General features: G+C 34.2%; 1 protein-coding gene across 1 annotated transcript in view; it reads left to right on the top strand.

Moving 5' to 3' along the window:
• LOC136029864 (B-cell receptor CD22-like) overlaps nt 1-14,114 on the top strand; it is a 214,798-nt gene that overhangs the window by 14,789 nt on the left and 185,895 nt on the right. The window lies entirely within an intron of this gene.

Raw genomic sequence — 14,114 nt, 5'->3', positions numbered from 1 at the left:
AGACGTTATTACGCCGATCTGGGTCTGACGCAAGAGCGCCCATGTTTAGTACACCTACGTAATAGGGTTTGCATGTTACATCATAGGGAATGTTTTATAAGAAAAGCAGGTGTCTTCTGTGTCATAGAGATTGCTTCCTAGTAGATGCCGAGATCAGTTACGTAATAGGGATGGTTTATTTGGTTGTTGCATAATAGGGTCTGTTTACTTCTGGTTGTTACATAATAGACCTTTGACTGTCACGTAATAGAATGTATTAGAGTCTACTAGTCAAGCAGGGAAGGTTTTTAAGACATTTTTCTTCAAGAAGTTTTTTCAAGACGTCTCAGGATTTTCAAGACGTTTTAAAAACATTTCTCTTCAAGACGTTGCAAGAAGTTTCAAGACATCCTGAGATGTTTTCTAAGACATTTTTCTTCAATATGTTTTTTCAAGACGTCTCAATATATCCCAAGACCTCAAACAGATTTTTCTTTAAGGTGTTTTTCTTCATGATTTATTTGGTTATTACGTAATAGGGGAATCTTTACTTATGTTAAAGAGGAGGCATTCATACGTAACTTGTTTCTTCAGGTCCTCTTGGGGGATCTTTGCTTGAAACTGAGGAGGACATACACGTGGATGTTACGTAACGACGATATACGCATGGGATGTTACATAATACTTTAAGAAATTTCATTTTATTTTAGTGCGTTTTTCTCAGGAAACCTGTATATTCTAAATATGTCTATATTAGGATTCGAAAGAACCATTTACATCCAATGGAACTGTGCAATAGACAGCTGGACAGTGAGAAAGTTTCTAAAATTTTGATTGGGGAAATAGACTCTACGAAACAACCAAATTAAACGTGCCTCGAATTTTCATGTTCCTCTTGCTAGAATGACTAAGTTGTTGATAACATGTTTCCTATGACTGCAATAATTGATATTGCGATGTTCCACGGCAATTCCCAGCTTGTGGAACTTAATGGCTGACAACTGGCACCCAAAGCAAGTAATATCACACATGTAACATTTTTCAAACATTTTCCCTCAGAAATATTTGTATACGCTAGAATCGATCGTTTAAGATTAATGAAAACTCCCCACTAGCGTTCATTCCGATGACTCCTAACAATTGAGTCCGACGTAGCACAATGTACCAGCCCCGAAGACACTCTTTGGGGTACATTATCATTCCTAAAGGGTTTTTCAACCTTTTCCCCTCAAAAATAAATTTAAAAACTAACAAATGATCTTTTTTTACTTGAACAGTGGAAACTTGCTATTTCCTTGTTGTATTGCAATATTCCATGACAATTTCCAGCCTGTTGCACTAAATGGCTTAAAAAGGATGGAATTAAGAATGTTTGCTTGAATTAGCCTTTTCCTTATTACTGCAACATGTATAAACCACAAACCAAACCATAGACATTAAGATCAAACAGTAGAAATGTAGGTAAACTCATTGAAATGATTTCCTCACTGTATAATTCGAGGGCAATCTCTAAAATCAATTGCTTTTAACCAATGCATAGAAATCATAACCAATGCATAGAAATCCAAGTGAATTCATTTAAATCAGTGTCAGCGGAATAAATTCAGACCAAACCATGGACATCAATAACAGTCCGAATTAATCAATATGTAGAAATTAAGAACAATTCTTAGAAATTAAAACTAATACATAGAAATCAAGAACAAATTGCAGAAATCATAATTAGTGCATTTCACCAAAACCCCAGACCAAATCTTTAAAATCTAACTTTTGAAATCAAGGTCAACCTCTATAATTAAAAAAACCTCTATTATCAACCTCTATTATTAAAAGAAATCAAGCCAACATCTAAAATAGGGGTCAAAACGTACAAATCATCACCAGACAATAAAAATGTTGATGAATTAATAAAAATCAACATCTTATTGAAAAAATCAAGGCCAGACTCTAAGACCAGACCAGAAAAATCAAATGATCAATATGTAGAAGTCTTGATCAAGCCCATAGAAATAATAACAAAATCATAGAAATCCAGACGAGCTCAGAATAGTCAAGAGATCAATATCTAGGAATCCCGAAAAAATCCCTAAAAATGAATTACAATATACAAAAATCAAGATTAAACTCTAGAAATCAAGACCAAACTGTAGATATCGAAACTAACACATATAAATCAAGACCAAACCATAGAAATCAAGACCAAACTATAGATATCATGATCAACCTCTAGAAATCCTGACCAACACATAGATATCCTAACGAATTCATAAAAATCAAGATCAAAGTGAAGAAATCGAGGCAAACATCTAGAAATACAGATCAACCCGAAGAGATCAAGAGGTCAATATGTAGAAATCATGAGCGACCCCACAGAAATCACAACTACTACATAGAAATCCAGACAAACTCCCAAATTCGAGAGATCAACTTGTAAGCATCGAGGACAATCCTTAGAAAATCATGACCAATGCATACGAATTATTACCAGACTCTAGAAATCCCGATGAATTCATGAAAATCAAGATTAAACGGAATAAATCAAGGTCAGCCTTTTAAAACCAAGACCAAACAGAAGAAATTAAGTGGTCAATATATAGAAATCTTGACCCATAGAAATAATGACCAACTCATATAAATCCAGGTAAACCCACAAGCGTTAAGCAAACAATATTAGACATCCTGACCAAACCATCAATGCCCAGACCATGCCCCAGAAATCAAGCGATCGATATGTACAAATCCAGATCAATCCCTTAAAAATCATAACCAATTCATTCAAATTGGGCAAAATCTTGTAAATTATAAGTAATGCATAGAAACGAATTCATAAAAATCAGGGTCATCCCTAGATATCGAGACAAGACCATAAAAGTCAAGACAAAAACATCTAGAAATCAAGAAAAATCCTTAGAAATCGTTAGCAGTTCATAAAAATCCAGACCAAACCGTAAAAAAACAAAAATAAACACTAGAAACCATTATCAACCTCTAAAAATCAAGACAAATTAAAGAAATCAAGAGCAACATTTAAAAAACAAGACCAACAAATATAAATCATGACCCTACCATAGAAATCTAAACGAATTAATAAAAATGCAAGATCAAAATAAAGAAATCAAGGCCAATCTCTAAAAATCAAGACTAATCTGGAGACATCTAGATGCCGATATGTAAAAATATAAAGCAACCCCATGGAAATCATAACCAACGGTTAGAAATCCTTACGAACTCGCAGAGATCAAGAAAAAACATGTAGAAATTCAGAACAATCCTTAGAAATAAAGCCCAATACAATGAAATCAAGACCAAATCATGAAAATCAAAACCAAATTCTTGAAATCGTAACCGATATATAAGAAATCATAACCGATGCATAGAAATCCGGGCCAAGCTAAAAAAAAAACTCTAGAAGTCAAAGTCAACTTCTAGAATCAAGATCAATCCAGAAAAATAGAGAGCCACATGTACAAATCAAGATCAATACATATAAGTCATGACCAGACCCTAGCAATAGGGACGAATTCCTTTTCTAGAGATGACCTATTCCCAACATAAAGTTTATCGCCCTTCAGTCAACTCATCTCTTAATATTTTCTATGTAAATTTTGTTTGTGTGATTGTATAACATTCTTAGCCCTTGAAAGGGCTCTTGGATGATTTTTGTCCAATAGTCCAGGTTAGATTAACTTAGACCATTACCGCTTTTTTCAGTCTTAATTGATAAAAACGTAAAAGTATAGGTATTCGGATATCTGATGCATTTTTCTTTATCAGGTATCTTCTCAGGCACCAATTGAGCAAAATATCAAGCATCATCTTCGAGGTCATGAATTGAATGCAGGCATCTCTCACAATTGACGTCTTCTAAGTTGAATTATGAAATGTGTTTATCATATTCCACTATTAAGAGCTTATCCGTTGAGATATTTTCTTAACACAGACAGCTTGCACACAAAAAACACTGCACATTTTTCGACTTTCTTCTTTTACTTTTCTATTTGGTGACCATTTTCATTGCATGGTCATATGATTTTAACATAAAAGCCATTTCGGATGTTGCAGACTATAGTTTCTTATTACGCTTAAACTTATTGTATTTGAGATTCCATTCATAGCTATAAACCGCGAGACATTTTTCATCTGCCACATAAAAAATGTTACAATGTTGACCACCTGAACTCGCTTTAAATACTGAAGCATGTGAATCGTAAAATCTATCAAGCAGCATGTAATTGATCTTTAAAACCTATTATTGTTATATTATAAGGGTCTCGCAAAACCAAAACAAATCAAATCACATTATGTCATCATGACATGTAAATATTTGGCCTTCTAACCTAACCCAGGATACCTGCAGCCAACATTAAGCTTCCCCTTGGATTTTTTCGAAGCCAGAGACACATGAGTTCGAATTACAATCTATCTGCTACTATCTACTTCACTATAGATATAGATGGAAGCATAATTTAAAAGGTTGGGTTACATTGAGTTAATTAATTTTAAGCTGGGTTCACTAATTTTTTTAAAGTGTCCAACCCCATTAACCTAACCTAAATGAATCTAACTTAAAATTTACTAACCTAATGTAACCCAATCCGTCCAGTTATGCTGCCGCCTGTAACTATGATGGAATAGGTGGTAACACTTGGATTGTAATTATTACTCAAGAGTCTCTGAATTTGTAAAAATATCCAAGGGGCAGCCTAATGTTGACTTAAGGTATCCTGGGTTGGGTTAGATGGCCCGAAAATGTCTTGATTAAGCAATCTCACGTGATTTGTTTTGGTTCCAAATCACCCTTATAATTTAAAAATAAAAGGTTTTAAAGATCAATGCCATTTGGCTTGATAGGTCTTACGATTTACATGCTTCAGTATTGAAAATCAGTTCAATGTGTCAACATTGATTATTTTCATCAGTTACTATAATGATTGTATATCAGATTGAAATATTCTTCATGTGGTGTCACTTTTGAAGAAGCATTCCTATTGTTAAACGAATAATGTCATGAAGTTTATTGTTATAAATGGAATCTCAAACATAATATGTTTAAGTCTAATAAAAAAAGATAATTTGCAACATCAAACTTTATTAACCAAAATGGGAATGAAAATGGTCATGAAATAAAAAAGTACACGAGGAAATTCGAGAAATATGCAGTTTTTTGGTATGCAACCTGTTTACATGAAGGGAAACACCCCAACGGATAAACTCTTAATAGCGGAATGTGATAAGTACATTCCATTATTCACTTTGTATTATTGTACCTCCATTCAATTCATGACCCCCAAGAAAAAGTTCCATATTATGCTCAATCGGGGCCTGAGAAGATACCAGATAAAGAAAAATGTATCGGATATCCCAAGACCTAAACTTCTGCTCGTTCCATCAAAAACAAGGGGGCGTGAGAGGGGGCCTAGGTGCCCTCCAATTTTTTTGGTCACTTAAAAAGTGCATTAGAACTTTTCATTTCCTTTAGAATGAGCCTTCTCGCAAGGTTCTAGGACCACTGGGTCGATTCGATCACCCCTGGGAAAAAAACAACAAAAAAAACAAAAAAAAACAAATAAATAAACACGCATCCGTGATCTGGCTTCTGGCAAAAAATATAAAATTCCACATTTTTGTAGATAGGAGCTAGAAACTTCTTCAACAGGATTCTCTGATATGCTGAATCTGATGGTATGATTTTTGTTAAGATTCTATGACTTTTAGGGGTCATTTACCCCTATTTTATAAAATAAGGCAAATTTTCTCAGGCTCGTGAATTTTGATGGGCAAGACTAAACATGATTAAACTTTTATATTTAAAATTAGCAATAATATGCGATTCTTTTGATGTAACTATTGATATCAAAATTCCATTTTTTTTAAGTTTTGGTTACTATTGATCCGGGTTGCTCCTTACTACAGTTCGTTACACCGAACTGTTTGACTATTGTACAAAAATTATTAAAGAGCTATTTTAAGGGCTAAAAATGTTTTACACTCACACCAGCATTTTCCGCATAGAAAAGATTTAGAGATGAGTTGACTGAAGGATTAGATTCTTTATATGGCAGTTATGCCATGATTAGGAAAAGAATTAATCTCTATTTTTAGGGTCTTGTCTTGATTTGTTTTTATTGATCTTGATTTGTATATTTTGTCCTTGATTTCTTTGGATTGTTCTTGATTTTAGAGGTTGAACTAGATTTCTAGATTTTGCTCTGGGCTCTTACGGTTGGTTCTAGATTTCTATCCATCGGTTATGATTTATACAGGTTGCATTTCTACATATTGACCTCTTGGTTTCTCCGGATCGGTCTATAGTTTTAGAGGTTGGACTTGAATTCTTTAATTTGGTCTTTGTTTTTACAAATTTTTCGGGGTTTCTAGGGTCTGGTCATGAAATTATGCATTGGTCTTGATGTTTAGATATTTCCCTTGATTTGTTTTTGATTGGTCTTTATTTTTTTTTTTGGTTTACCATGATTCCTAGAGTTTTGTCTTGGTTTTAATGGCTTGGTCTGGATTTCTATGAAATGGTCATGATTTCTAAGGATTGTTCTGGATTTTCATATGTTGGTCTCTTGATTTTTGCTAGTTTGTCTGGATTTCTAAGTGTTGGTTATAATTTTTGTGGGGTTGCTCCAGATTTTTGAATACTGACCTCTTGAATTCTTTATATTGGTCTTGATTTTTGGTGGTGGATCTTTTGATATCTTGATTTCTTCGGATTGGTCTTAATTTTTAGAAATTGACCTTGATTTTTTCAGTTTGTTCTCGATTCTTATGAGTTTGTTTGGATCTCTGTGGTCTGGTCGTGACTTGTGTGTATTGGCCTTGATTTTTATATGTTGCCCGCGATTTTTTTGGATTTGTCTTGATATTTCGAGGTTGTCTTGATGAAAAATCCATGACTTTTACAGTTTGGTCTTTGTTTCTTATGGTTTGGTCTGAATTGCTATGCACTGGTCAGGGTTCCTAAGGATTGTTTTGGATTCTTAGATCTGGATATCTTTATTTTTACGGTTTGGTTTTGATGTCTATGGTTTGGCCTGGATATCTAGGGTTGAGCCTTGGTTCTTATGAATTCGTGTGGATTTCTATGCATTGCTTATGATTTACAAGAATTTGTTTGGATTGGTATGCAGTTCTTATGATTTCTATGGTGTTGTTCTTGATCTCTAAATGTTAATGTTTTGACTTTAGGGGGATGGTCTTGATTTCTACGTTTTGTTCTGGATTTCCAACATAGATCGCTAGATTTGTGTGAGTTTGCCTCTATTTCTATGAAATGTTCATAATTTTTATAAGGTTGCTCTAGATTCCTACACATTGATTACTTGTTTTCTTCAGTTTAGTCTCGGTTTAATCTCAGTTTTTTATGAGTTCATCTGGATTTCTAGGATTTGGTCATGAGTTTTATGTATTGATCTTTATATCTGAGGATTGATATCTAAGGATATATCTAAAGATGATTTTGATGAATTCGATTTGATTTTTATGCATTGCTTGTGATTTGAGAGCATTCGTCCAGATTTGTTTGTATTGGCTATGATTTCTAGGGGGTTGTATTGGAATTATATATATTGGTATCTTGATTTTCGGGGGATGGTCCAGATTTATATGGTTTGTTCTTGATTTATAATATCAATCGCTTGATTTTTTTTACTTTGCCTGGATTTCTATGAGTTTGTCCCAACTCCTATGGGATTGCTCTAAATTTTTTATATTGATCATTTGACTTCTGCATTTTGATCTGGATTTTTAGAGGTTGTCCTTGATTTTCCTGTTTGGTCTTGATTTTTATAATTTCACGTGGACTTCTATTTTTATGTATTGGTCTTGATCTCTATAGATTGTTCTGGATTCCTACATGCTGATCTCTTAAATATTGGGAGTTAGTCTGGATTTCTATGCATTGTTTATGATTTCTATTGGGTTGCTGTATATTTCAACATATTTTCCTCTTGATTGGTTTTGAATTTTAGAGGTTTACCATGACTTCTTCACTTTAATCTTGATTATTATTAATTTGACAAGATTTCTATATCTTTGTCATGATTTTTAGAGGTTGGTCAGGATATCTATAATTTGGCCTTGATTTATATGGTTTTATCTTGTTTTCTACGTGTTAGTCTTGCTTTCTATAGTTCGGTCTCGATTTCTAGAGTTTCCCTTGATTTCGATGAATTGGCATTGACTTTTAAACATTTTCAGAAATTCTAGATATTAACATTTTGATTTGTGAGAGTTCGCCTGTATTCCTATGAGTTGGTCGTGATTTCCATGATCTTGCTCTAGATTTCTACTTATTGACCACTTGATATCTTCGTTTTGGTCTTGATTTTTAGAGATTGGCCTTGAATTATCTTGTTTTGTCCTGATTTTTATGAATTCATCTAGATTTCTATGATCTATTCATGATTTGTATTCATTTATCTTGATTTTAGATATTGCCTTGATTTCTTCGTGTTGGTCTTGATTGTAGAGGTTGACCTTGATTTCTTGGGTTTGGGTTTTACGGGTTGATCTTCATTCTTATGCACTGGTTACAATTCCTACAATTTGGTCTTGATTTCTATGTATTGGTTTTAATTTCTAGGGATTGTACTGGATTTCTATATTTTGACTTCTTTATTACTTTAGATTGGTCTTGATGTCTATGGTTTGGTCGGAATTGCTACGGCTGACCGTGATTCTTAGGAATAAGTCCTCTGGATTTTAATGTATTGGTTGTGATTTCTAAGGATTGTTCTAGAATTCTAGATGTTGATCTCTTAATTTTACGTTTTAGTCTTGATGTCTATGGTTTGGTCTAGTTTTCTCGGTTTGGCCCCTGATTTGATGAATTCGTTTTGATTTCCATGCGTTGCTTATGATTTGAAAAAATTCTTCCGGATCTGTTTGTGTTGCCTAGGATTTTGAAGGAGTGGCTCCGGATTTCTACATATTGATATCTTGATTTCTGAGGAGTGGTCTTGATCTCTATGGTTTGGTCTTGACTTATAATATCGATCGCTTGATTTTTATGGGTTTGCCTGGATTTCTATGAGTTGGTCCTAATTTATATGAGGTTTCTCTAGATTTTTTTATATTGATCACTTGATCTCTTCGGTTTTGTCTGGATTTTTAGAGGTTAGCCTTGATTCTCCCGTTTGATGTTGACTTTTATGAATTCATGTGGACATCTAAGGACTGCTCATGATTTTTATGTATTGGTCTTGATTTCTATAGATCGTTCTGGATTTCTACGTTGGATTTCTTAAATTTTTGGACCATGTCCTAATTTTTATGCATTGGTTATGATTTCTATGGGGTTGGTAATTGACCTTGTCATAATTGACCTTTTGATTTCTACCGATTGGTTTTGAATTTTAGAGGCTGGCCTTGTTTTCTCCACTCTGATCTTGATTTTTATTGATTCGGTCATGATTTCTATGTATTTGTCATGATTTTTAGAGGTTGGTCATAATATATATAGTTTGGTTTTGATTTCTATGGTTTGATCTCGATTTCTATGTCTTAGTCTTGTTTTCTATAGTTTGGTCTTGATTTCTAAAGTTTCTCATAATTTCTTGATTTTTATGTATTGGCATTGATTTTTAAACTTTTTCAGGATTTCTAGATATTAATCTCTTGATTTGTGTGAGATCGCCTGGATTCCTATGAGTTGGTCATGGTTTCCATGAACTTGTTCCAGATTTCTACATATTGATCACTTGACATCTTCGTTTTGGTCTTGATTTTTAGAGGTTGACTTTGATTTATTTTGTTTGGTCTTGATTTTTATGAATTCATCCATATTTCTATGGTGTAGGTATGATTTGTATGTATTGATCTTAATTTTAGACATTGCCGTGGTTTCTTTAGATTGTTCTTGATTATACAGGTTGATCTTGATTTCTAACGGTTAGTGTTTTAAGGTTTGGTTTTGGTTTTATGCACTGGTTACAATTTCAACAGAATGATCTTGATTTCTGTGTATTGGTTTAAATTTCTAAGGATTGTTCTGGGTGTCTAAATAATGGCTTCTTGATTGCTTTGGATTGGTCCTCATGTCTCTGTTTTTTTCTGAATTACTACAGCTGACCCTGATTTTTAGGAATTAATATGGATTTCTATGCATTGATTATGGTTTCTAAGGATTTTTCTGGATTTCTAGATGTTGATCTCTTGATTTTTATGTTTTGTTCTTGATGTCCATGGTTTGGTCTGGATTTCTAGGGTGGGCCCCTGATTTGATGAATTCGAATTGATTTCTATGCATTGCATATGATTTGAAAGAATTCCTCCGTATTTGTTTTTTGGCTGTGATTTCTATGGGGGTATTCTGGATCTTTACATATTGATATCTTGATATCTACGGGATGGTCTTGATCTATATGGTATTGTCTTGATTTGTATTATCAATCGCTTGATTTTGTTAGTTTGCCTCGATTTCTATGTGTGGGTCAGAATTTCTATGAGGTTGCCATAGATATTTTTATATTGATCACTTGATGTCTTCTGTTTGGTCTGGATTTTTACAGGTTGTCCTTGATTTTCCTGTTTGGTCTAATATTGAATTCAGATTGATTTCTAGGGACTAGTCATGATTTTTAGGTATTGGTCTTGATTTTTATAGATTGTTCTGGTTTTCAACATGTTGATCTCTTGAATTTCGGGAGTTTGTCTGGATTTCTATGTATTGATTATGATTCGTATGGGGTTGAATTAGATTTATACGCATTTACCTTGTGATTTGTACGGGTTGGTCTTAGTTTTTAGAGATTAGCCTTGATTTTGTCACTTTGGTCTTGATTTTTGTGAATTTCTCGTAATTTCTGTAAGTTTGTCATGATTTTGAAAGGTTGGTCATGATATTTACAGTCGGTCTTGATTTCGATGGTTTGGTTTTAATTTCTACACTTTAACCTCAATTTCTAAAGTTTGGTCTTGATTTTTATGTATTGCCATTGATTCTTAAGGATTGTTCTGGATTTCTAGATATTGATTTCTTGTTTTTTTTTGTGAGTTCTCGATTTCTATGATTTCGTCATGATTTTTGTGAGCTTTCTCTAGATTTCTACCTATTGATCACTTAGTTTCTTCGGTTTAGTCTTGGTTTTTAGAGGTTGGCTTTGTGTTTTTTTGCTTTGGCTTTGATTTTGTGAATTCGTCTAGGTTTCTATGGTCTAGAAATGATGGTATGTAACGTTCTTGATAATGATATTGCCTTGATTTTTTAGCATTGTTCTTGATTATTGAGGTTGACCTTGATCTAGGGCTTGGGTTTCACGGTTTTTTCTGGGTTTCTATGCACTGTTTATGATTTCTACAGTTTTGTCTTGATTTCTATGTATTTGTTTTTGTTTCTAAGGATTGTTCCGGATTAGTATATATTGATCTCGTGACCAATTTGGAGTGGTCTTAAGGTCTATGTTATGGTCTAATTTTCTATTCTGACCCTGATTCTTAGTAATTTATGTAGATTTCTATGCATTGGTTACGATTTCTATGTACTGGTCTTGATTTTAGAAGTTGCCCAAGGTGTATACAGTTTGGAAATGATTTCAATGAGTTTGCCCGAATTTTTACTGTTTGGTCTTGATGTTTATGGTTTGGCCTGGGATTTTGCACATTGTGGTATTAAGGAAAAGTCTTATTCAAGAAACGTTTTAAATCCTATTGTGTGTCATCCATTTAGTGTTGCTGGCTGGGAATTGCCGTAGAACATTGAAATCTGACAATGAAATGGAATGTTTGCGCTGTAAAAGTAAAAAAATTGTCATTTCTTAGTTTGTCCTTGAGGTGTGATATTGCACCAAAGAAGCTTTCACCAGGGCTGTTACATTGTACTACGCTGGGCTAAATTACTAGGAGTCATCCAAAGAAACGCAGATGGGATTTTTTCATCAGATTTAAACGATCGATTCTAGTAAATATTAAGCAGGAAAACACTCAAAATATATCATATGTGACATAATGCTTGCTAGAGGGTACAGTGTGTCAGCCATTAAGTATCACAGTCTGGTAATTGCCATGGAACATCGCAGTCTACCAACGACATGGCAAGTTTCCGCAGTAAAAATGAAAACGATGGTTCAGTTTTCATTTCATAAATTTATTCTTGAGAGAAAAGTTGAGTAATCCTTGGTTGTGATAATATGCGCCAGAAAGGTATCTTGTGCCATTTGTAGTTTGTTGGGGGTGACTTGCTAAAACATGAATCATTGGGGTCAATGCGGGATTTTTAACAAGAAAATATCCGGAAAATGTCTTAGGAAGTATGAGGGGGGATAGAGCATTCCGGCAGGCCAGTCAAAGTGTGACACAGAAGCATGAATTGCGACCGGTATATTATGTTGAGGGTGGCTTGCGAAAACATGAACTGCTTGATTCAAATTATGATTCTTAACAAGAAAATACCTGGAAAATTTCTTAGAAATGATTATTAGGTGGTTGCCAGCAAATGCCAACTAGTCAATCGTAGTGGTATGATGGTTAGAATACGTATGGTGCCAGAAGTTGCGAGATGGTCAATCGTTGTGTGCCTTGTTGGATTGAATTGAGCCGGTGTATCAAGGAGGGTTGGCTTGTGTAAACATGAGCCATTGGATATAACATATGGTTTTTAACAAGAAAGTATGTGGAAAATGTGTTAGGAATGATGAGGGGGATTTGAGAGGGTGCTAGAGGGTCAGTAATAGAGTAACATGGTGGCGTGAATTGGGAAGGGTTTGTCACGGAGTGTTAAGGTGCTAAAACACGAAAAAATTAACTTTAAGCATAATTTTTTAAGAAAACATTTGAAAAATCATATTGAGGTGCAAGAGGATGCAAAAGGGCCTGTGACAGGGTGAGACGCTTTTTGAATTGATTTTAGGTATTAAGGAGTTTTGAGTTGCTAAAACATGAATTAATGGATTTAATGCATGATTTTTAACGAGAAAATTTCAGAAGAATTTCTTAGGGATGATGAGAGGGGAAGGGGGTGCTAAAAGGTGCCAGATGCTCAGTCGTAGTGTGCCTTGGTGGCTTTAATTGAGATGGTGAATAATGAAGGTTTGGCTTGCGAAAACACAAATTTGGATTTTTATACACGATTTTTAACAAGACAACATCTGAAAAATTTCTTAGCAGTTATGAGGGGTGTTAGAGGGCGTCAGAGGGCTATTAATAGTGTGGCATGGTGGATTGAATTGAGTTATGTTGAGTTGTTAAACCACGAATCAATGGACTTTAAACGTAATTTTTTCAAGAAAGTATCTGAAAAAATGTTTTAGGAATCATAAAGAAATGCAACAAGATGCGAAAGGACCAGTGATAGCGTGGGACGGTGGTGAGAATTCAGTTTGGTGTGTCACAGATTTTTGAGTTGCTGCAACATGAACCAATGGATTTAATGTATGATTTTTTAACGATAAATTTTTTTTTACGATAAACGATAATTTTTTAACGATAAAGAATCTGGAAAATGTCTTAGGAATGATGAGGAGTGCCACAGGGGCCAGTCATACAGTGATATGGGGATCTGAATGTAAATGATGGATCATGGAGGGACGAAATTAGAAAAAACATGAATAATTGGATTTAAATCACATTTTTATCATGAAAATTTCTGGTAAAAATATTTTAGGAATGATAATATGTGTCACAGGGATGCCATGGGGCAGCCTGATATTTCTATGGTGGGATAAATTGACGTGACTAACATGTTTTAGCCCTAAAAATTATGGTGGGAGGGTTAAATGAATATTTCGGCGGTGGGAGGACCGAGATCTAACACTTAGTCAAAAGAATTGAGGGGTTTTCCATAGGACCTCTCAAAAATTCCTCTTAATATTGCTTAAAGTTATATCTAATATTAATACTCCCCTCTGGAACTGCTTGTTAGGTTGGGTTAGCCACATATTGTTACGTTGCCACGATGATGCAGAGCCTTGGCTCAAGGAAACGTGGCATTTTCATCAGAAATTCTCAAATTGGAAATTTGGAGAGAAAATTCAAATGTGCACTTGTCAACGGGTAGTCTTGGCTCGAAGAAACAAGGCATTTTCATTAAAAACCATCAAAAATATCATAATTTGTTTCAAATTTACTTCTAACGAGATTATCTGAAATTTGAAGAGAATATATTATTTGAATCAGCGCTTGTCAGCCAGGGC

Source organism: Artemia franciscana, chromosome 8 (assembly GCF_032884065.1).
Source record: "Artemia franciscana chromosome 8, ASM3288406v1, whole genome shotgun sequence".
Taxonomy (NCBI): Eukaryota; Metazoa; Arthropoda; class Branchiopoda; order Anostraca; family Artemiidae; genus Artemia; species Artemia franciscana.
This window is presented reverse-complemented; position numbering and strand designations above follow the sequence as displayed.